The sequence below is a fragment of the Macaca nemestrina genome, chromosome 14 (assembly GCF_043159975.1).
Source record: "Macaca nemestrina isolate mMacNem1 chromosome 14, mMacNem.hap1, whole genome shotgun sequence".
Taxonomy (NCBI): Eukaryota; Metazoa; Chordata; class Mammalia; order Primates; family Cercopithecidae; genus Macaca; species Macaca nemestrina.
In genome coordinates, this window is record NC_092138.1 from 3,579,115 (window position 1) to 3,601,072 (window position 21,958).

General features: G+C 38.8%; 1 long non-coding RNA gene and 2 pseudogenes across 3 annotated transcripts in view; 1 reads left to right on the top strand and 2 right to left on the bottom strand.

Annotated features, from left to right (window-relative positions):
- Window positions 1-21,958, bottom strand: part of LOC105498902 (uncharacterized) — a 279,709-nt gene that overhangs the window by 233,969 nt on the left and 23,782 nt on the right. The window lies entirely within an intron of this gene.
- On the top strand, window positions 12,923-14,109 carry LOC139358264 (ras-related protein Rab-28 pseudogene; annotated as a pseudogene).
- On the bottom strand, window positions 16,905-20,351 carry LOC105498905 (recombining binding protein suppressor of hairless-like; annotated as a pseudogene).

The window sequence follows — 21,958 nt, forward strand, 5'->3', positions numbered from 1 at the left end:
AAAAAAAAAAAAAAAGGAAAACCTAACAGAAAATTGTAAGATAATAAAAAAAAAAAGAAAACACAAAAGTCTTGCCCACTGATTTCAACCAACTGCCTGACACTTCTCCTCCCTCTTGCAGCTTTAACGCAGAAACTGACCAGTATTCCTTCCCGATTAAGAGACCACCCACCACGGCATGGCTCTGGCCAGTCTACAGAGGCTGCGTCTTCGTATCCTCCACTTCATCTTTCGATGTACAAGGCCTAACTGAAATACATTTACATGCTATGTCTCCACCCCAAAGTGAACATGGGACACATGTTACATACATGTTAGCCTTTCTCATTCCTTACTCCCTGGAAACACTTCATTTCTGCTCACTTCAGAGGTTCTGTGTCCTGCCTGCGGGTTGTGGTAACCTCCTTTAGAATTACAGCCCTCCTCCCAAATGTATGAGCCATGATTCTCCAAGTGGACAGTATGATGTATGGACTTCCATAACCATGCGCATGGTGTGCTCACAGTATACATTTCTGGAATCACTGAGTAAATGCTATCAACAAACTATACTTTTTTCAGATTAATATTATGTCACGGAGACCCCAATTCATCAAGGTGGCTGGCTAAGATAACTTAAAAACAACACCCAACTTTTGTAATTAGAAACACCTAGGGACACTAGATAATACATAACAATTCTCCTTTCCATTCTCTGTATTTACAGTTTGGGGTGTTGACAGCCTTGCAGATATAAGAGATAAAGCCTTTAACCTGTGTGATATAACGAATGGGACTAGAGATGCCTGCACCCAGCCAGCACATAGAAAATGGGGCACATTCAGACAGTAGACTGATTTTTTTAAAGAGAGGAACTTTAAAGATAGGGAACTTTGCTATTCTCTAGGTGAAAACAGAAATTTCTCCTTAGAAATAAAGTACTATACTTATTCCTTGCAGGTATTTAGAGACTAAAGATCCATAATCAGCTTTGTAAGTACTTAAAATGCTTAAAATAATACATTATTATAAAGTATGAAGTAATAATAAATTCACCTTTATGCATATAAAAAGCCTCAATACATATGATGTAAAAGTTGATAAAATCATGATAAGTGAACAGATATTCCAGAGAGACAGTTTAAAATACCTCTCTCACTGTGGGGAGGGGACAATCAAAGTTATTTAATGGATGTAGAGTTTTTGTTTCACAAGATGAAAAAGTTGTGGAGACTGGTTGTATTCTGAATGTGAATACACTTAACACTACTGAGTTGTATTTAAAAATGGTTAAAATTGTAATTTTATGTTGTATTTTGCCACAATTAAATAATACTTCCCTCAGATACTGGTTGAGCAATAAACAAAAAAAAAATCTCAAAATAAGGATATTGGAAAGCACTATTTATGAAAATTTTATGAAAAGGGTATTAACAGACCCTAATACTTAAAAATGACAAAATATATGTTTAATTCAAGTTGATATGAAACACTTATTAAAATTGCCGTGTACTAGGCCACAGCAAGTATCAACAGATAATAATAATCGGGCCAGGTGCGGTGGCTCACGTCTGTAATACCAGAACTTTGGGAGGCCAAGACGGGCAGATCACGAGGTCAGGAGATCGAGACCACCCTGGCAAACATGGTGAAACCCTGTCTCTACTAAAAATACAAAAATTAACTGGATGTGGTGGTGCATGCCTGTAATCCCAGCTACTCGGGAGGCTGAGGCAGGAGAATTGCTTGAACCCAAGAGACGGAGGTTGCAGTTAGCCGAGATGGCACCATTGCACTCCAGCCTGGCAATAGAGTGAGACTCCGTCTCAGAACAAAAAAAAAAACCAGTAATAATAATAATATGATAATGATCATATTCTTAGACCACAATTTGACAACATAGATTTTGTTAATCAGAAGATCACAATATACTATACTTTGTGAAATTTAAAAATACATTTGAAATAAGAAAATAAAGTATGCTTAGAACAGAATGGCAATGAAAAAACTACATATCAAAGCTTGAGGGTGCAACTAAAGCATTCCTTAGAAGGTGATTTGTATTTGTAAATATATTTATTAGCAGAGAGAAAGCCTAAAAAAATCAATGGGGTAGGTAACTCCATCAGAAGGGAGACTCCTTACATGACTACAGAGTTATATAAATAAGACAAACAGCTCAAAATATAGAAATAGCCAAATTATAAGGGAACCCAGTGCATGAAATCTTCTGCTTCAGGTCCATTGGGAAAGAACGGGCAACTCTAAATATGAATTGTACTGGGACATTAGTTACAAATGAGAAAAAAATATAAAATTGGACCCCTACCTGACACTTGACACACACAAAAATGTAAGTTCTAATGAATTCAAATAAAAAATAAAAAAACTTTAAAATTCAGAAAATATGAAGAAATAGTTTATACCTTTCAGTGGACAAGGATTTCATACCCAAAACAGAAAACTATGAAAACATTGTTTCATTTTGCAACAATAATATTAAAATTTTAGTTTATCAAAAGACTTTATGAAAAGCAGATAGAAGCCATTAGTGGAAATAAGATATTTGCAACACCTATGACGAAGGAGTAGCGTTTATGGAATATGGAGAATTTATACAAATCAGAAGAGAAAAGAATACAAAACTGGACAAAGGAAACATATAACCTGGCATTTCATAAACAAAGAAAATCACATTACTCATAAACTTAACAAAGATGCTCCACCTCCACATGCGGAAGTCAAGAAAAACTGAAGTTCAGCAGAACATCTTGAAGTCAAGATTTTTGTTATGTGCGTGTGTGTGAGGGTGTGTGTGTATTTTTTTATGTTCTGACTCTGCATATTTTATTTTATATGTTATGGACATTTCCCCATGTCATTAAGTTAAGAAAAAGCATCAGCGACTCATTCGGCATATATTTAGTGAGCTGTTTCCATGTGCAGTTTTCTAATTAATGGAGCTACATGAATGAATGAAGCAAAAACAAAAATCTCTGCCTTCATGAAGATTTTATTCCGGGAAAGGCAGGCAATAAACAAGAAAAATATAGTATATTAGACAGTGATGAGTGTTAAGCAAAATGAAACAGGAGGCTAAAAAGCACTGATCGGGGGAGTGAAAATTTTGAAGTTCAATATGTGAGTAAAGTTCTAACTGAACCAATCAGCCATACATAGGAATACTGTATAATTCAATCATCCCTCCATGATTCAATATTTAGGTATTTCTATACTTTGACATTATAATAAAACAAAGTGAAAACACTGTCACATGTCTTTACCAGTGTCTCCAACTATTACCTTAAAAAGGTTTCTTTTTTTTTTTAATCATTTATTTAAAAAAAATTTTTTTTTGAGAGAGTCTCACTCTTGTCGACCCATCTGGAATGCAGTGGAATGATCTAAAGGAAGTTCCCAATGACAATAAGACAGTTCACTCAAATGTTACCTCTAGGGGCAGACAGTAATTCCTGCTGCAAATATCTTTTAAAATCTTAAAGTTATTGTTAAAAAGCCGGTAATGGTTAATGCAGTAACAGAGATGTAAGGGGAAAGAAATGTATTAGTGAGAAGAGATTTTTCCTATAAACCATATAGACAAACAGAATCAAATGTTCTGTTACATTAGACATCACAGCCACTCATGTCATCTCAATGTATGCTTCTATATGGAAAGAACAGCTGATTTGGGAAAACACATACCCACAAAAAGCTGTCTAAAGCAGTAGAAAGGAAATCTTTGAGCCAAGTTATAAACTGAAGAGCTCTCCAAAAAGTCTCATGACACATGATACTGTGTCTGGTCCTAAGTGCAGCCGCTTGCCACCTAAAAGCCAGAGTCAAGAGACACGGATGGGTGGAAGGAAAAAAATGGATTTAATCAAGGTGTGCGAGGGGCAGGAAGGAAGATAAAGCGAGTAGATGACTAAAGTATATTTTTAAAACTTAGGTCCTTAGTTAAAATACCCTTGAGGGTATGGGGGAATAAGGCTGGAGGGATGACCAGCTTCAAAGGAGGCTGCTCACAGGGTTTCCTACGTGAGCGCTACAATCTGCAGTTATGTAACTTGGAGGATTAAGTGGGCTGGAAACAGAAGGATTTACTGAATGTCTGTTTTAGTGTTTTAGGAGTGGTTGAACACAGCCCTACATGTCCATTTCTGTATAAAAGACAAACATGTTCATTTTCCATAGAGGATAAAACAGACAGTCTCTGGACTGGAGACCACTAAGACCAATTGAGGAAAGGGTACAATACTGAAAACAAAGCACATACTGAAAATTGAGATTCCAAGCTTTTTCTCATTGTCCAGCTTTTAGAACGCTGGCAACAGGGCTTCCTTCCTCCAAAAAGGGAAATATAAATGAGTCAATAAATATTCATCTGTGGGGATTAGACCAGCTCAATAAAGATAAGCGATAAAAATCCTGACTTTGGCTGGTGCGGTGGCTCACACTTGTAATCCCAGCACTTTGGGAGGCCAAGGCGGGCGGATCAGGAAGTGAAGAGATTGAGACCATCCTGGCCAACATGGTGAAAACTGTCTCTACTAAAAACATAAAAATTAGCAGGGCGTGGTTGTGCTTGCTTGTAGTCCCAGCTACTTGGGAGGCGGAGGAAGGAGAATCGCTTTAACTCGGGAGGTGGAGCTTGCAGTGAGCCGAGATTGAGTCACAGCACTCCAGCCTGGTGACCGAGCTAGACTTCGTCTCAAAAACTAAAAAATAAAAAAAACCAAAAATCCTGACATTAGGCATTTCCCCCAAAAATAGATCTAACAGCAAAATCATGGTCCTAGTTGTGGGTTTCTAACACTAAATAACTAGAGGGATTTCAGGGTAAGCATGTGGGGCTTTGACTAGTAAATAAAGACATTCGATTTAAATCCTGGATTTAAATCACAATGTGAGTTCTGGAGAGCTCTGAGCAGTGGAGAGATGGAAGGGGCTTCATGGGAGACTCATTCAGCCAGGAAAGAGAACTTTAGAAGGTTGAGCCTTAAAGCAGGGAGCTCACTGGGGAGGTGGGAGGGGCCGGGGGGGCAGGAAGGGGAGGTTGGCAGGGAGGGGAGGTAGGCATTCAGTCTACAGGGCTCCTGGGTTTTTCTGAACCTACAGACTTTCTAAAATATTTAGTGTTCCTGGGATTAATGTCTATTACCTGTTTTCTGAATGGCATGCTTTGTAGTTCTTATAGGAAAGTTCTTGTTCATTATAAGACAATTGTGAACTTCTTGAAACTCCAAAGAAACGTGAATGTTGCAAAGTAAGTTCACGGCTGAAGATACTCTTCCATTTTCAACAACCTTGTTACCAAACTCGGCAAAGAGAAGACTCTTAGTGAACGCTCCAAAGGGAACCTGAATCAGAAGCAGCTCAGGCTCTCCCAGGAGCTCCCCTAAAGGGTTTATGTAAGTCTCAGAGGAGCTTCCACAAAATGGAGTTCTTCTAGAAACAATCACTGAATAGTTGTTTTCACTTAAAATACCCATTTCCTAACAGTAAGAGAAAAAATAAAACACATTTAAATTTTAGAGAGTTTATTTGAACATTTGGAGATTCTTTTTTTCTTTTCTTTTTTTTCTTTCTCCTGTTTTTGAGACAGAGTTTCCCTCTTGTTGTCCAGGCTGGAGTGCAATGGCTCCAGCTCCGCTAACTGCAACCTCAGGCCTGCAGACTCTGTGCAGGACCCACCAGGTGAAGCTAGCTGGGCTCCTGAGTCCAGTGGGGACTTGGAGAATATTTATGTCTAGTTAAGGGATTGTAAATACACCAATCAGCACCCTGTGTCTAGCTCAAGGATTGTAAATGCACCAATCAACACTCTGTCAAAATGGACCAATCAGCTCTCTGTAAAGTGGACCAATCAGCAGGATGTGGGTGGGGCCAGATAAGGGAATAAAAGCAGACTGCCTGAGCTAGCCAGCTGCAACCTGCTCAGGTGCCCAAAGTGTGGGAGCTTTGTTCTTTTTGTTCTTTTGCTGTTTACAATAAATCATCTTGCTGCCTACTGTTTGGGTCCACACTGCTTTTAAAAGCTGTAACACCCTCTGCAAAGGTGTGCAGTTTCACTCTTGAAGCCAGGGAGACCACGAACACGGGAGGAGAGGAGACTGAACAATTCCACACGTTAAAGAGCTGTAACACTCACTGCGAAAATCTACGCTTCAGTCTTGTCAAGGAGACCATGAACCTGCCAGAAGGGAGAAGCTCCAGACACATCTGAACGTCTGAAGGAACAAACTCCAGACATACTGTCTTTAAGAAGTATAACACTGCGAGGGTCCACGGCTTCATTCTTGAAGTCAGCAAGACCAAGAACCCATCAATTCTGGACACACTTTGACATACATGACTGGCAGAAGACAGAACAAGAGTGAGGAGGAGGAGGAAGAAGTGTAGACAGCAAAAAAGGAGAAAAAGCAGCAGGAAGGGAAAAAGGGAGTAGGGGAAGAGGAAGAAAGACGAGGAGGAGAATCAAAAAGTAGAACTGATCTAATTTCTAAGTAAAAATCACTCTCAACTCTCCTGAGGAAAACGGAACACTGCTGTAAATTTAAAAGAAGCAGTCACCACAGGCACAAATAAATATGTAGTTTCTTTTTTACCATGTGTAGAAATGCAGGAGGCATGGCAGTTATTACTTTCCGCAGAGGGAGCTTACATAGAAAAGTAAACATTCTAGATCAGAGTGAACAGGAGTTAGCATCCGATAAGATAACGTAAAATGCAATATTCAGTGCTTTGTCAGAGGAAGACATGAGATAACTGAAAGATGCACTAAATGAAGATAGTAAGAAAACCTTGAACTATAGGAAGTTTTATTCACCTACCTGGGTTCTTCCTCAAAGGTTAGTGGACTTCCTTTCAGATTCGTGAACAACTATTTTAAGAGCCATAGATAACTTCAAGATTTCACAAATACAGCTTCGCTTCAAAATCGCTAGCCACTTTTACATAATTTTGATATAATTTGCTAAGTTCTCACAGTGTTACAGTGTTATACTGAAGCAATGATTTTGATAAATCACTTTGGTGAGCAGATTTTGCTTTGAAAATCGGAGCCTATGTCTGCTATGTAGACGCTATATTTGCCATTATTTTACAAAGAAAAAAATGGTCCCTGGACATGAAGTAGAATATCTATTACTATATAAATTTCAAAAAGATAGTGTAGCTTAAGGAATAAATACATAAAGGATGATAATGTTTTATCAGTAACAATTGTCATTTCTGCTGCATTGCACAAATACAATTAAATCAGGCGTTGTTTTATTCATCCTGACTAATTCAAGACATTTTATATAGATTATTTTAAGAAAACAGCCTATTCTGTGAGTCCAAACACCCTAGATATGAGGCCAGCAATGTCAAGTCCCTGTACAGTCTGGTTGACCCATTGTGTAGACCATTTACAAAGCTAATTATATTTATGTTTTCAAATAATCTACTCATAGGCATGGAATGGATTATTTGAAAATACGGTTTTGTAAATTCAAATAATGACATTAACTTTTTTAGTCAATGGTTTCTAATTGAGTTTAGCACGTTTTCATAGTTGCTACTTTTAATCTTCCTCCAAGAGATGTGCTATGTGCTGGTCGCTGGTGACAAGGATAAACCCATTGACTAGTTTCTAAATACTTCATTGGAATAAATGGATTTAGTGGGCATACTCAAAATCAATAGTGAAGTCAAACATTTTTATAAATATGTAGACATTAATTTTCCTTTTAAACTGGCATTCAAAGATGCAGTTAGCAAGAATTTGTGGAGTATATGTGTCTGCGTGTGGGAGGGAGAAAGAAGATATATGACTGTGAGAGTGTCAGTGTGTATGTATATCTGTTAATTCTGTGAAGTGTGTGCAGGTTAGTGTTTGTGTGTGTATATGGAGTGAGAGTGGGAGCAGTGTACCAAAATTTATCACTTGATTTCATGGGTCCAAGAGGCAACATGATATTGAGTTCTAACCATATTGCTTAGCCATATTTAGGTATAAGGCTATACGACACACACAAGTTTCCAAGGTGCCATCAGGCGTGCTCAGGGGTGATGGGGTTGTGCGTCACACCCAAACTTAATCTTCTCTGCTAGTAATAATATCTGAAGTAGTTCTGCTAAACCTCAGCATTGCAAGCTCTAGCAGATTATTCTCTACTCATATAAGGGTGGAAAGTATATGTCATTCGTTTACTGTGAGTCTTCCAGTTTTTTACAGAGAACCCACAAAGCTAGAAGACGGCTGCTATATGAATTATGTGGACTCTCCAGAGTTGCAAGTAACTATACCATAAAAAATTGAAATGCATGCTTTTCATTTAAATTGTCAAATTTCTTGCCATAAAGTTGTTCAGCATAAATTATTATAATCCTTGTAGCATTTCTAGGGTCTATAATGATGTCCCATTTTATATTCTTGATATTGGTGATGTTTTCCTTTTGCCAGGTGTTTTGCAGGTTTTAATAATCTTTTCAAAGCATCAGCTTTTGGCAGCACAGATTTTATTACTGGTCTGCATTCTATTTCATTGGTTTTCATTTTATTTTTATTTTTTTCTATTTTCTTTTGATGCTTAATATTTTATTTTCAAATAGTTAAAATATTATAAAAATCAAAGGTGCATATAAGGCTTTGACTTTAACAAATTAAAGTAAAGTGAGATTTTCTACAAGTTCTTCAATGCTAATTTAGTAATAACATATTTTTTATTAGCTAAAATATTTCTGCTTTTTCCAAGATGAATGATTTTCCAATGAAGGAGCTTTGATTCTAAGAAATTGCTCTTGCCTCTTCTTGACTAAGATTTTTAAATGATGAAATCAATCACCATTCTTTAAATGTCTCATGTAATATTTATTGTAGACTGCTGATAATCTTTTAAAGCAGCTAAGGATGTTAAAATGCTGCCTTTGAGGTAACCAGCCATTTTACAGGAAATATGATATTATTTGCTGTTTTAAAGATGTTAAAATTAATTTCAGTCGTTGAAAATATGTATATAGATACGTATGTAATTTATATGAGAAAATAGCCTTGGTATTTCAAGAAGAAATAAAAATTGTTTTGCCAAACTATGCTGGTTTTATTATCTATATTTGAGTTATGAATTCATGTTATTAAGGTCTTTTAATTCAAGGGATAAAGAAATAGTTTAAATATTTCACTCCAAGTGAGTACTCTGTCTCTTAGATGATTAAAGAAATAGAATAGTTCTTCTCCACCTTTCATCATTGTGACTGATACTAGCAAAGCATTTCAGTCCTCCTCTAGGAAAATCACCTTGTTTTTCTACACGATTCATCTCGGTTGTGCACATGTTCTATTTCCTGGGCAGGGGTGGAAGGGGAGCTGCTCTGGAGAGTCTCTGGTCTCACAACAGACCCTGTGAGCAAGAAATAAACTTTGAGGAGGCCAGCCACTGAGACTCGCAGGGTTTATTTGCCATTACAGCACAGCCCATCTTATCCTGGAAAATGTACCACATGAAGACAAACATAAAAAACGACATTTTATATTTAAAAATGTAACTCAAAAACAAAAAGCTTTTATTACCTGATGTTAGTATAACCATTTGCAAATATTACTGGAGATTGTGCTACTGGGTGTAGGTGGGGTGAGGGTCACAGCTATGCTGCAGAAATATGACCTGGGCCTTGGGTGAGGAGAAATCTTTGGCCCTCCATCTCTTGGTCATCAGAGGCAACTGCAAAATCAAAGTGCACCAAATACTCCCATTCCTGCTGCACTTTGTGATGGCCTTTAGAAATTCAGAAAATGCCAGCCACCCAGGATGTTGGTTGGACCTTTGCCTTCAGAAGGTTCGCCCATCTTGGTCGTCATCATAGAGGAGATGGTGGCTGGACTGAGGTTCTGATCACCCACTCCTAATGTTCGTCTTCCTGGTGCAATACCCATTCATCAGGACAAGAAGAGAAGGAGCCCTTTACTGCCTCTCCCTCCTGAGGGCTGTGGGCTGTTAGGGCTGGCCTCCATCCTCCGTGCAGTGTGCAGGTTATTGTGGATGATCGTCTTGGTACTGGGCCTCTCCTGCCTGCTGGGTCAGGCTTGGTGGATAAAGAGACTGGTTCACCGCTGTAAGAGTATTCTGGGCTGACATATGGTGAGTGAGGCATTTGATGGGTGTCATTCTGGTCTGCGGGACTTATTGCCATAGGTTGGTCAGTGCTGTCTGGTGGTGAAGTGAAGCCATCCTTTGATGGCTTCATCCATTGCAGACATGATATTCTATACCTTTTCTGGTGCTGACCCTCTTCATACCCTGCAGCAAGTTCCAGAAGTGGAAACAGTAAAACATCTGCCTCTCTGTCACCACCTTTTTCTCTGCAATCATCTGAAGAGACTGTATGACATGAGCCTCTTCATCAGAGCTGAGCTGAGGCATGGAGACCTGTGAGGTCACTGCATTGTACCCATCTTCCTGTCATTACTAGGCAGGACTTTCTCATCTCCCTTGTCATCTTCCATGTCATCTTAAGTTTTCAGTGAGCCATCATTCCATCCTGCTGGCAAACACCCCCAGGAATGGGGGACATGGAGTTAGAAGAGTCAGCGCATGGACAGCAAGACCTTCCAGAGGCGTGAGCACAACGCAGCTCTCTGAACGGCACGATTTCCCAAAGGCGCTTAAGGACAACTTACCTGATTCTCCTCTTAGATGAAACAGGTATCGGCCAACTAGGATAGTGGTGGTGCTCCACGATGAGACTATCCCAAATGCTACATCAAGTGACACTGGAAACAGCTCCAGTGAAAGACTTTAGCTCCACAAGGAGAACTTATCATTGGGATCCATGGCATGGTTCTTCCCTGGGTGAAGAACCTCACTCTCTGACCTGGTGACCCCATTCACACATTTAAAATTAGTTTACTAAAGACTGAGGAAAAAAACAAACTCAGAAAACCAGTAGGTGCAGGGGAGGGGCACCGGAAAGGGAGTTAGTTAAGGGTAAAAGAAACAATCAGTTGGACTCTCTGAAACACATTTTATTTCCTGGTTTTATCTTTTTTGGTGATGAAATCAATGATTGCTGAATAAGGCTCACAGCTGGAGGCTTGAAATTCTAGATAGGAAATTTCATGCCAATTTTAATACAACTGGATAGTAAAACTAACACCAGGTGCCTCAAGCTTCACACACACACACACACACACACACACACACACACACCAACTAGCTTACAATCCTTGCAACTAAAGCAAATCCAATTGCAGACAGTGCTGGACTCACTGGAAAAGAGCTGGTGATTGTTTCTCCTCTGGGTGTCAGAAAGAAGCAAATTTGCAGCCTTTGGGCTGGGCTGGTATTGGTTGATGGGGGTGGAGTCCCCTCCCAGGTCTTCTTTAGAAAACCTTTGGATTCCAGGTAGCACCTCGGACAGCATTTCTTCATAGAGGATACTGTGGTTCCTTCTTACCTGATCACCTGTGGTAAGAAAGCCAGAGACTCAACCCTCTTCACCCCACAACAGCCATAGAAAAGCTCTGGCAGGAGGCAGCAGGCTGACATTTCTAGTTAGCAGCTGCTTCTGCTTTGACTCAAGAAAGGTAAGTATTTCACTAGAGCTTATATTAGAAAATCTGGAGTTTGGGATTTTCTTGCTTTTCTTTCAGGGATGTGAGCACACATTACAGGAGAGCTGGCTTTGGTTTGTTTTCATACTCAGGCCAAGCTGGGTCCTCTGAACACTTTTCCATTGCTGGTAAGGAAGGCGAGCACAAGCCTCTCTCTCACACACAGGTGGACTTTACTGTGATACCACAGAAATCTCCTAAAGGACGCAGTGGCAAGACATACCCCGTGTAGTAACATTACCCTTCACATTGGTCATTTGGCATAATTTCAAAATTCATGCTAGTGTATTTAAGACATTTTATAGTTATCAAGTAAATTTTACACTTTAAGGCTAATCAATAATTTATCCTTCAAAACCTTATGTATACATGGGATAGATTAAATATGTAAGAAAGCATGATACATGTATGCTCTTCAACTATAATTAATCAGCACATCTGACTAGACCTGAATATAGATACCCACTCATTTCAGTCATGAAGCTCCAGGTGGAGTAGGATTATGTGAAGAGCTTGTGGAAAAAGGATTTTGTTTGTTCAAATTCCTCTATTCAGCCAGATGCTAGCATTCATCTTGCATGCAGGGTCTGGTCTTACCTTCATGGTTCTTGTCATGCCCTCCAGCCATCTTATCTGAGGGCGCTCTGGTGTTTCTTCCACCCTCAAGGCACAGTCATGGACCCAAGTCAGGGCAAACCATAGCCTGCACATTCATAGCCATGTCATGATCTGCATCATGGCAACCTTCACATGACACGAGTTAGGACACCTCTGCATTTCTGTAATAACTGATCTCCCAGAACGCTCATTTTCTGGGCTACACAGGTTGTTTAATGTTCATCAAGTTAATTGAATGAAATCAACTTTGACAACAGCCTTTGTCATCCACAGTGAGAGATAACTCAAGAGACACCATGTTTGATTTGGGTCCTTCCAATTGAATTTCATTTTTACTTAAAAGCATGTGAAAGTACTGGTTCATTTAACGAAAGTATCATCAACTAACGGGGAGGGGAGATGAGCAAGATGGTGCCTGGTGAGTGCTATTTTCCCTTGATCTCTCCAGGGCATCCAGATCCCAGGGCAAGGTCCTGCTCCCTTCCTTCTCTCCCTGTCCACAGGTGCTCTCCTTTCCTTCTCCCTCTGCCTGGGGAGCTAGCCTGAGCACCACATTGAACTCCATCAGACCCCAAGAAAGAAGTCGAGAATGGCAACTGAAATTTGTCATGCTTGAAGCAGCAGCTCCTGGAAGACCTATGAGTTTTGCTCAAGAAACTTTTGGGAACAAAGAAAACTAAACTATAGTGGTGATTTTTTGATTTTTTTTTTTTTTTTTTTTTTTTTTTGAGCTGGATAACATTGCCAGGAAACTTGAAGGTTACTCTTCAAGTATGAGACGTAGGGGGTGTGTACAATAGGCAGCAAGATGGTAGGTACATTTATCTATGGACCACAGAGAATCCTCTTGATACATGATGTTACAAATTAGCAAAGCTTGGAGAATTTAAAAGATCGGTACATTGTACTGAAGAAAGGGAGGGAAGAGTCAGAAACTTTGCTACTGGTTGCCTTGGTGAGCAATAAAATTGATTTATTGCTCACCATATGGAGCATATGGAAACAGTAAAACCTGAAAAACACTTATGGGTTTGCCAGGAAAATGGTTTTAGTAGCCACTTTATCTCAGCCAAGACAGGAGACTGTATCTTCCTGTATTTTCAGAAAGTTGCTAATGAAATCCTTGGAATCAAATTAAAGCAGAAAAATAGAAGAGTCACAGAGGGTGGTGAAGGCAGATATTAGAAACTACAACCAGGCCCCTAGAACTGTTACTCTTCCTACAAGTTCTGTGTCTGCATCTGTGAATGCATTTTTTTTAATTGATAGTTCTGGTTGCACCTCACCTCTGCGTGGGCCTGAGCATGTTTGGAAACTTGTTTTACAGGCAACCATCCCTGTAGTTCAGTTAACACTTCCCTTTAGCTCACTTCATCATCAAGTGTTGCCTCCCAGGCCAAAGGCAGCTCCCTGGACTGGTAAGAATTCAATTTGTGCATCACACCCTTTGAGTTCAAAATGGAAAGCCCGTTCTCTGGAATTAGGCTGCTTCATCCAAAAAGAATGCTGGCTCCCTTTGTATCCTCCCCTCTTTTCCCCTTCATGTAAATACACAAAATATTGAATGACTGCATGAAAGATGAAATGTGTCCGAGTCTTCATCATCAGCCAGGATTTTGCTACAGCAGCTTCATCGTCCCACCTGAACTCATACATGGCAAGTCATACTTCAGAATGCAAGCATTTAAACACAGAATATATTTTGCCTACAGAAGGTCTTCTGCTATTTTGAGTTAAAATATATAAACCTGTGTCTAACTGAAAATGCTTGAAATAAAGCTGTAATCAAATTTTTGTGATTTTTTTTAAAAAGAGCCTAAATTGTTTACATCATAGCTTGTAAAAATAGTATCTGATATTGTATTTTTACTATTGTATGATGGTCACTATGTACTGTGTAACACTCAGGTTAAACAGCTTTATGAATTTTGAAAAATGTTCACCCGTAGCTCCACATGTAATTTCTCTTGCAAACTGTGTAAGAATACTCCTAGAGTGAGTTATGACAGATTGTTGGATCATTGCGGATCAAACCATACCTGATGTTCAGATATTTTTTTCTTCCACAAATAAATTTATTTAAATGCCTTTTAAAAAGTGACATAAACTAACTGGATACACTGTAATAATGTATCTGCCTGAAAACTGATGTTTCTGCTGCTTTTCCCTTATCTTAACCTATTCTTCATGGTTACGTGTTAGTCATATACAGTATATGCCCTTGTTCATCTATAATTCAAGTGTATTCCTTTCTCTGGGCTAACATAGTTATTATTTTCTATTTGTTTTCAGAAAAAAAATTTTATTTCCTCACAATGAACTGAGCACGTTTATTTTAATAAGTTGTCCCTGTATAATTTTATTGTGCTACCTTTTTTTTTTACTATCCATGTCTTCAGAAAATATTCTTTATGTAAGAAAGATGCTCATAATACTGATGTATCATTATATTAATCTTATTTGTAATCCAATCACTTTCTTCTATCATTTCTTAAAAAAGACTACACTAGAATTTTGTCACAAGTAAAGTTTGGTAGATCACCATCTTCTCACTGTTACTTTGTAACTGGGGGATTCTGAAATAACAATATTATTGTAGCTTATATTGTTTTTCTGTTAATCAGAGATACATTTAATTAATTAGATTTTTTTCCTTTTCATACTCAAGTTCTATCACTCTTCTATTTTGCACTAGAAAGTTCTTAAAGAAAGCTGTTGACTGGATATAGTAAATAATTTAAAAATCAATGTTTAATATATAAAGTTTGTCTTAATATAAAAATCACCCAATTAAAAGTTGGCTAAAGATGGGAATGGGCATTTTACAGAAATAAATAAATCACAAATTACCCATAAACTTTTTTTTTTTTTTTTTTGAGACAGAGTCTCACTCTGTCACCCAGGCTGGAGTACAGTGGCACAAGCTCGGCTCACTGCAACCTCCGCCTCCCAGGTTCAGACAATTCTCATGCCTCAGGCTCTCGAGTAGCTGGGACTACAGACACACACCACCACACCTGGCTAATTTTTGTTTTTGTTTTTGTTTTTAGTAGAGACGGGTTCACCATGTCAGCCAGGCTGGTCTCGAACTGACCTCAAATGATCCGCTGGCCTCGGCCTCCCAAAGTGCTAGCATTACAGGCGTGAGCCACCAGACCTGGCCGACCTATAAACTCTTTTTTTTTTCTTTATTCCTTGAAACTGCTCGTATTGCAAGTTTTTCATGGACGAAATATGGAATTGAGCAGATTATTTTTTTCTACAAAATTATTGTATACACTTGCTCAATTTTCTATCTTATTGTTAATAAACCTTACAGGCACACAGTTTGTAAAATAAACCCCTTAAGGGCTGAATGCATACAGCATGCTGCAAGGTACAAGAAATAAGCTAAAAACGAGCATATAAACCTACATCTGGACCAACACGGTACTGAATGCTGGAGTCTGAGCAAAGAGTAAGTAATGAAAACAGCGAAGCTGGAAAAAAATGCTACTAATAATAATTTCTGAAAAGTCTATTAATGGAAACTTTTTCAAAACAGCCCAGGACACCAGAAAGACAATGTTCTGTATGGAAACACTGTAGGAAGCTACAGTTTTGCATTCATAAGGTACTGTGGCTCCTGTCTTATGGGACAGTAAAAGCTTACCACAATCTAGAGGTAGTTTTTACTCTAAGAAGGATGATTGTATTACTAGACTGTGCCATATAACATTATGCATGTGGTTCCCCTACTAAATATAGCCCAATGAGTCTGCTGCAACTTTGAAGAATCCGAACAAAAGCATAACCAAAGTTCAGGAATGAAAGCAAGGTAAAACTGGCCAGTTTAGCATGCAAGGCCAACATACAACCCTCAATGGAACCAAATCTCAACTGAAAGGAAAAGAAACATTTTCTGAGTTAGGAGACATTTGTGGAGATGCTCAGTACTGGAGAAGAGAAAACAAACAAACAAAGAAGCCAGAGAAAAAAATAAAAACACAAGTTACATTTGCATTTTGTCATCTTACAACTATCTGTTTCTAAAGTACTGTCTTCCAGCTATTTTAGTTGATCATCTAATAAAAGCATCTCATGTTTTAAGATTAAAATGACGTTCTGGCCTAGACTACCCCCTCCAAGAGCCCCCAAAAGTAAAGCTAATAAAACATGCTTTTACTGAGATCTTCCTCATTCTACCATAAGGGCACCATCTCCCAATTGGTAGCAGATGCTTCTCATGATATTTTTTGTCACTTGCCAACAAGGCAGAAAATACCCTGCTGCACAAAATCACTGGGAACATTCCAAGTTCAAAATAAAATGTTTAACTTATACATAATACAAGTTATGTACAAGATCAGGAGCGGGGAAAAACCTGAACAAATCCTGGAACACACACATGTATTTACGTGTGGGGAGAGAACACTTCAAATATCTACATGTTCTGCGCCATTAACTCAAATGTAGCTAAATGGCCACACCAAATTGCATATGAATGTTAGAACCTCTTGGATAACCACTATAAATGCTTTTTTAAAAAAAAAAAAAAAAAAAAGGAAAACGCCGAAATAACTACCAACAGTGTCTGGGAAGAGAGACTAAGTTAACATATGTCACATGTATATTGCAGGCAAGGCAGAGGCAGTTTTTTTAAAGCGTTTGCACAGACTTCACATAATCTTTAAAAAATATATATGTAGGCCTTCACAAGATTTGACTTGCTTGAAATCCAAACAATTTTGACTCACGAAAAGTCATAAGACTTCAGCTGGGGGAAAAAAAAAGCTCCAGCCTTAGACCAAAAAAAACATGGAAGAGCATGATAATTAGATTAAACAAGCATGGCCAGGCCTGGAACCTGAATGTATTTTAAAGCAAAAGCTCAAAGGTGAGTAGGGAAGAGAATAACCTATTTGGTAACAAGGTGTACTATAATACCATGATATAAAAAAGGATATGGTAAAAATATACCTTTTACTAAAGCTTATGCAATATACAAGTTCATTGGTCCATAAAAACTATGTTAGATTTGTGTTTTCAAGTTTGTTCAACTTGTATTCCAGCCACATTATTTACTTCTTGCCCACTTAAACAAAACCAAACAAAAACCAACCAACCAACAAAACTGCTGAAAAAAAATTAATTTCCAATAGTTTGTACATTTTGATTTTTTGTTTGTTTGTTTTACTGTGGCTTCTGCATTTCAAATCAGCACATGCAGTTAGATAGTGGGGTTTTAGAATAGTATCACCTGGTATGAAAAATTTTCCCAATAAACCACAAAAGCCTGTTCATTTTTTTCTCCTTTTTTGTCAACTTTTTGCTGCACTCAAGTCCTAGCAAAAAGACAGTAGGATACCACTGTTGCCGTAGATGATATGACACTGGTTGAATTTGTGCTGGCGTTTGTGTAACTTCCCTCGCTGTTTGTGTTTGATTCATTGGGGGACCTGGCTTTAACTGGCTCGAAGGATTGCTCCTGCCGCACTGCAATGTGGACGCGACCCTGCTTCTGGTGTGTAGGTAAAGGTAAGCCTGGTGGAATACATGATTCCATCATTTCGGACCAAAGATACTGAAACCTGGACTGGTTGCCAGACCTATCTCCAACCTTCTTGGAATGCAGAAACATCTGGGACGACACAGAGCATACTCTCTCCACGCCTGTACATAGTTTCAGCTTCGACATCCGCAAACCACATCATAAATTTGGAGTGAAATTCTGTCCTATAAGTTCAAGCATTGCCACATCCCCACCACCATTCAACTGAAGGCTCTCTACGACAGGCGCAGGCATGACCAGGGCAAGGACAGGGCCCATTCTCTCGTAATATGTGTACTCTGCCTTATGTGTGCTAATGATTGTCCAGGAAGCACCGTCATTTATCATCTCTTTATTTTGTTCTTTTGGGCATGGAGTGGCCTGAAATTGAATTACTCTTTCTTGAGAAAGACACAAGTACATTCTTTCTGTATCCTTAAGGTGAAATGCACGTTTATGGAGTTGTTACACAGGATCATCTGCATCCAACAATGTGGTCTCTTTATCAACTTTCCTAATTATCAATCTTGGGAGTGCCATGCCAGTAACTGAGCACACAAGTTTGACTGTCCATAATGAATGTAGCCATCTCGGACTGTGAATTATTCTCCTTCTGATTCATCATCATCCAAGAGATTAATGTAAAACGCTCCCCATTGCTGTGAACTAGCATGAAAATTACCTCCTTCTACATGCAAGTATCTGGTACTAACTGTCTGGGACTGTAGTCAATTACACAGAGCCACCTTTGTTCCTGAGGCAATGCATAAGTCAGCATTTTTCAATGACTGCTTCTTTTTGGAAGGTTTGGAGATGACTTTTATCCACTTGCTGAGGAACACACCAATGTCATCACTGTTGCCATAGAACATCTTTACAGACAACATGAAGTGCTTTTGCTTGTCTGAATCAGATATGTACAATGTTTTGGCTGTGCAACAGTTCTTTCCTTCCAAGTCTAGCTGCTGCATTTCTTAGTCATTATTTCCTATCCCAATAAATGCACACGGTTAAAACTCTTGTTCAGAACAACCATCGTGTTTCATATATTCTTTTATTTTCTTCCATCCACTGCCCATAAGATATACACAAGGGGGAGGGCAAAAAAACCTTTTTTCATTTCCATATGACTTCTGTGCAACTTTTGCATGAAGGATAAGTACTATTTGATCCCCTCACTCTTCTAAATAATTTCACATAGTTTCCCTAGTAAGTCATTTAGGTGGAGGCTGCTCACCGAATTTCCTTTTAATCCATGCCATGGTACCTCAAGAACATGTTAAGGTAAGTCACAGCTTGGAACACTTCAATACATCTCAAAACACCTCAGGCAGTGTGTATCTGTATCATACTCCTTTTGTTTTGAGATCATGATTGTTCCAAAGAACTATAATGCTTCCATTTGAATGATAGTCTCATAATTTCAATGACGTTCTGCAGGTTGTACGGGAAGCATGGCAGCATCTGCTTCTGGGGAGTCTTCAGGGAGCTTTTACTCATGGCAGACAGCAAAGCAGGAGCAAGCGACTTACGTCCCCATAAACTCTTAAATGATTAGTAATCACAGACCATGATAAAATACTAATTTTTATGTACTGGAACAACTGAAATTAAGAAGCCTGATAAGAGAAAGAAAATCCAACGTTACATGCCTCTGAATATGATACACTAGGAAGTACACTGCACCACCTTTGAAGTATTCTTGCCAACAAAAAATAAATAAAACTCAAAGAACTGAAATCTAATCAACCTCTTCTTCTATCAGTTTAATTGAGATACACGTTAAAGTATACCATAAGGGTGCACTAAGCCAAACACAAAATGTGGGAAATTCTACAGGCAAATGACCTAGTTTTTTCTGCAAATACATGGAGTCAGGTGGGAAGAAGACATTGTGATAGATTAAAACTGTAAGAGTTAAAGAAAGAGGAAAGAAACATGAAAAGTGGCTTAACAGTCAAAGACAGGTTTATTTTGGAGAATAAACCTGAGAGGGGCTTCTGGATTATTTCAGTCAGGAACACTCTCTCTTACAGAGTAAGAGTATTTATTGGTGAAAGAGCTTATCACAGGCTTGGAAAGTTTCTGTGTGGGCGAGAAGTTTATGGCGGGGTTGGAATGTCTGTGGTCAGAGAGGAGGTTATCTTGGGGCTGACATCTCTCCAGCTGGAGGGGAGGTTGTCTGGGGGCTGGCGTGTCTCTGGTCAGGGAGGGGTTTATCCTATGGTTGGAATGTTTCTGGTCAGAGATGTCATTTGTGGTTTATGGTCATGCTGACCTTAGCCATTAAGCTGATGCCCTTTGGATTTAGGTGGTTTTTGATCAAGGGGAACTTTAGAATGGTGGTGCTTGTCCATGATGGTGATGCTCCTGCTCTGTCAAAAACCTCTATCAACAGAATGCAGTGTGTGTGGACTTGTTTGGATTTTGATTGAAAAACAGATCTGTGAGAAAATCATGAAAATTTGAACACCAAACATTAGATGATATTAAGGAATTACTGTTAATTTATTTAGTTGTGTTAATGGTACTACTATTATGCATTTTAAAAGTCCTTTCCCTTAAAGATACATAGCTATGTATTTAAAAATGGCATAATATGATGTCTGGGGTTTGTTCTAAAATTCTGCATGAGTGTGTGTGTGTGGGAGGGATATATGTGAAATTTTAAGACTACATATATTTACAATTATTGAAGTAGAATGTAAGGAATACATTGGGTTTTATTACTTTCGTCTCTACTTCTGTGTATGTTTGAAAATCTTCCTAAGTGTAAATAAAAATCTAATAAAAATCACAGTTTTAAAAATTAGGATGATAAATCATAAATAACAAATAAGATCTAATAAAAATATTGTATAGTGTCATAGTGTAAAAGTGTTTTATGAAGACACATATTGATAATTATATTTTGAAACTCCATAAATTGAAAAGCTCAACAATGATACTGTAACTTCCTGATGGGTTCTTCCTGCCTGCTGCACACAAAAAAAATCAATTCACAGAGACCAGGGCATTGCAGTAAAGGAAGAGTTTAATTGATGCAAAGCCAGCCACACCACGCAGGAGATGGAGTTATTAAATCAAACTCATCGAAAGCTTGTAGGTTAGGGTTCTTTCAAAGGTAATTTGGGGGAAGGGAGGGAGGTGGCCAGGCAATGGATGCTTTCTGCTGATTGTCTGAGGGTGCAATCACAGCGTGGGAAAGGATCCTGCTATGTGCTGAATCACTTCTGCTTCTGCATGGGGCCACATTAGCAGTTGGTGGGTTCAGAAGGTGCCAAAATTGGTGCCAAACATGCAAAATATCTGAAAGGCTATCTCAAAAGGCCAATCTTGGGTTCTACAGTAGTGATATTATCTGCAGGAGTAATTGGAAAAGATGCATATCTCGTGACGTCTGGAATGATGGCTGGCAGTCTTTTGTGTCTATACCTTTGCTGAATTCAGCCTCCTCTCCTCCTAGCCTGGTGGTCTCTCATTAGTTTTATAAAGGTGGTTGAGTTTTGGAGGACTATTATCATTTAAACTGTAAACTACATGTCTCCCAAAGCTAGCCCATCCTAAGCCCAGTAATAATTAAGGCAACATGAAGGTAAAATGTAAGAGGGAGGTTGGCTAGATTAGATCTTCCCCACTGCCATAATTTTCTCACTGTTATAATTATTGCAAACGCAGTTTCAATATGAGTTGTTTTTCAGTTCAACCTCTGACTTTCTAATTAAAAACGATTAAATACATGAGCATCTTCTTCCTATTCTACCAACATCCTATTGAAATGACCATGTGATGGACAAAAGAGAAGATGTATGTCCATGCTGAGAACAGGATGCAAAACCTTCAGCTGACTAGAGGGCAGGAGGAGATGGGAACACACTGGAATGTGTAGCCTGAACGATGCAAAGAACAGAGTTGTGGGTGAGATGGAAACCCCTCACGAAAGAAAGACTACAAACTTGGAATCACAGGCATGCATCACAAGCAACTGCAGTGCTACTAAAGGACTGTTTATGGATCAGCTGGGCCAGTCAGCATCCCTTCCTCCCATCCTGCAACTCCTGGCAGTTGCTGGCAGCAGTTATTTAAGAGAGACCAGACAAGCTGGTTCCTGAGTGAATCCAACCACAGTCAGCCCAGGGCCAGCCTCGTGGCTCCCAATCTATGGTACTGAGGGTCACTTTCATTAATGATATTTCCAAGGAAACAATAATTGCCGTTAGTAAACTACAGGA